The following is a 2,645-nucleotide window of genomic DNA, read 5'->3' on the forward strand; positions in this document are numbered from 1 at the left end:
ATAAATGGAACTAAATTAAATGGGGAAGTTTCTGCACAGCAAAGGGAAAAATCAACAAAATAAAAAGGCAGCTCATGGAATGGGAGAAAATTTGCAAACTAAATATGTGATAAGGGATTAGTATCCAAAATATTTAAGGACATCCTACGACTCAATAGCAAAATACCAAATAACCTGATTAAAATATGAGCAAAATATCTAAAAGACTCTTCTGTAAAAAAGACCTACAACTGGCCATCAGGTATATAAAAGATGATCAACATCACAAGTCACTGGGAAAATGCAAATTGAACACACAATGAGATATCACTTTACACCTGCTAGGATGGCCATTATTAAAAAAATGTTTATGAAGATGTGAAGAAAAGGGAATCCTGGTGCACTGCTAATGAGAATGTAAATTGATATAGTCATTATGGAAAACAGTACAGAGGTTCCTTAAAAACTTAAATATAGAGTGCTCGCTTCGGCAGCACATACACTAAAATTGGAACGATACAGAGAAGATTAGCATGGCCCCTGCGCAAGGATGACACGCAAATTCATGAAGCGTTCCATATTTAAAAACAAAACAAAACAAAAAAAAAACTTAAATATAGAACTACCATGTGATCCAGCGATCCCACTTCCGGTTATTGAAATTAGGAAAGAACTGAAATTAGGATCTTGAAGAGATGCTTGCACTTTTATGTTCATTGCAGGATTGTTCAAGATAGTGAGGAGGCGAAAACAACCTAAAAGTTCACTGATGAATAATGGAACTTATTCACACAATGGAAAATTATTTAGACTTAAGAAGACCTTCAACAGACCTGGAGGACATCATACTAAGTGAAAATAAGCCAGACACAGAAAGACATATTGTATAACCTCACTTGTGTGTGGAGCATACTATAGTCAAACTCTGAAAAGCAGAAAGTAGAGTGGTGACTTCTGGTGGTGGGGGAAGGGGCAAAGAGGAAATGGGGAGGTAGGTGATGGTCAAAGAGCACATGTTTCAGTTATGAAAAATAAATTCTGGAGATCACAATGTGGTATAGTGCCTAAAGCTGACAAAACTGTACTGGATACTTAAACTTTGCTGAGAGGGTAGACATTCTGTTAAGTGTTCTTATATGCTCCCACCTGTGTACGTGTGTGCGTGCACACACACACACACACACACCCCGACACACACACAAATCAAGGAGGTGGAAGGACACTTTAGGAGGTAATGGATATGTTTATGGCCTTAATGGATATGTTTACGGTGATGGTTTCATGGGTGTATATTTATTATATCACCAAACTCCTGGAGTTGTATATGTTAAAAATGTATAGCTTTTTGCATGTCAATCATACCTCAATAAAACAGTTTAAAAATATAATTACTTTCTTAAAAAAAATTCCTTGTAAGGTTGGGCGCAGTGGCTCACACCTGTAATCCCAGCACTTTGGGAGGCCGAAGTGGGTGGATCACGAGGTCAAGACATCGAGACCATTCTGGTCAACATAGTGAAACCCTGTCTCTACTAAAAATACAAAAAATTAGCTGGGCATGGTGGCACGTGCCTGTAATTCCAGCTACTCAGGAGGCTGAGTCAGGAGAATTGCCTGAACCCAGGCAGTGGAGGTTGTGGTGAGCCGAGATAGCACCATTGCACTCCAGCCTGGGTAATGGGAGCGAAACTCTGTTTCAAAAAAGAAAAAAAGAAAAAAAAATTTCTTGTATAGTCTAGACCAGGTTAAAAGTTTATTCTCACATCCAATTCATTGCCCATCTCCCTTTCTCTCCTGGTTGACAGTCAGGCTTTTACTGGGAAACAGTGATGGGGAGGCCCTATGTCTGCCCTTGCCCCTCTTGCCATCTCTCCCCAAGTCTTTTCTCCCTTTGCTTGAATTGCTTGAATTCAGATGTCTAATGAGGGAAGGAGATGCCAGTTACCCTGCATCTTCTTGTTATCCTAAGTTCGACAAGTGATCAAGTGATTTCTTTGAAGTTTCCCTCCCACACTTGTTTAGAGAGGTGGGAATAACTCCTTTCTCCCTCAAGTAGAAGAAGGAAAGACATGATTTTTCTCCCCTCCAGTGGTGATTCAGTGTTTATTCTTTCACTTTTTCTCCTCTCTCTTGGCCTTCTGTTTATGTGGACCTGGTAGTGGTGGGTGCAGGGAGACCTAGATGAGGGAGGCAGAGCTGGCTGGACAGTTTGTTAGTCCAGGACCTCTGAGAAGCTGACATAGACACAGCAATAGATGAACAGGAGGAAATGCCTTTTGTGATGGTTACTTTTGTGTGTCAGTGTGACTAGGCCATGGGGTGCCTGGATATTTGGTTAAATGTTATTCTGGGTATGTCTGCGGAGGTGTGTGTGGATGAGATTAACATTTACATCAGTAAGCTGAGTAAAGCAGATTGGACTCCCTAATGTGTATGGGCCTTATTCAACCAGTTTGAGGCCTGAATGGAACGAAAAGGCTGACCCTCCTCTGAGTGAGAGAATTCCTCCTGCCTGACTGCCTGAGACCTTAGTTTTTCTTTTTGCCTTCAGACTGAAGCTGAAACATTGGCTCTTCTGGGTCTCTGGTTTGTTGACTCACCCTGTAGACCTTGGGACTTGTCAGCTTCCATAATTGTGAGCCAATTTCATATAATAAATAAATACA

General features: G+C 40.8%; 1 non-coding gene across 1 annotated transcript; it reads left to right on the forward strand.

Moving 5' to 3' along the window:
- The first annotated feature begins 457 nt into the window (after positions 1-457).
- LOC118154191 (U6 spliceosomal RNA) lies at positions 458-564 on the forward strand. Its single transcript, XR_004744084.1, has one exon. It is a non-coding gene; the product is annotated as a U6 spliceosomal RNA (small nuclear RNA).
- The last annotated feature ends 2,081 nt before the right edge of the window (positions 565-2,645 follow it).

Source organism: Callithrix jacchus, chromosome 5, assembly GCF_049354715.1.
Source record: "Callithrix jacchus isolate 240 chromosome 5, calJac240_pri, whole genome shotgun sequence".
Taxonomy (NCBI): Eukaryota; Metazoa; Chordata; class Mammalia; order Primates; family Cebidae; genus Callithrix; species Callithrix jacchus.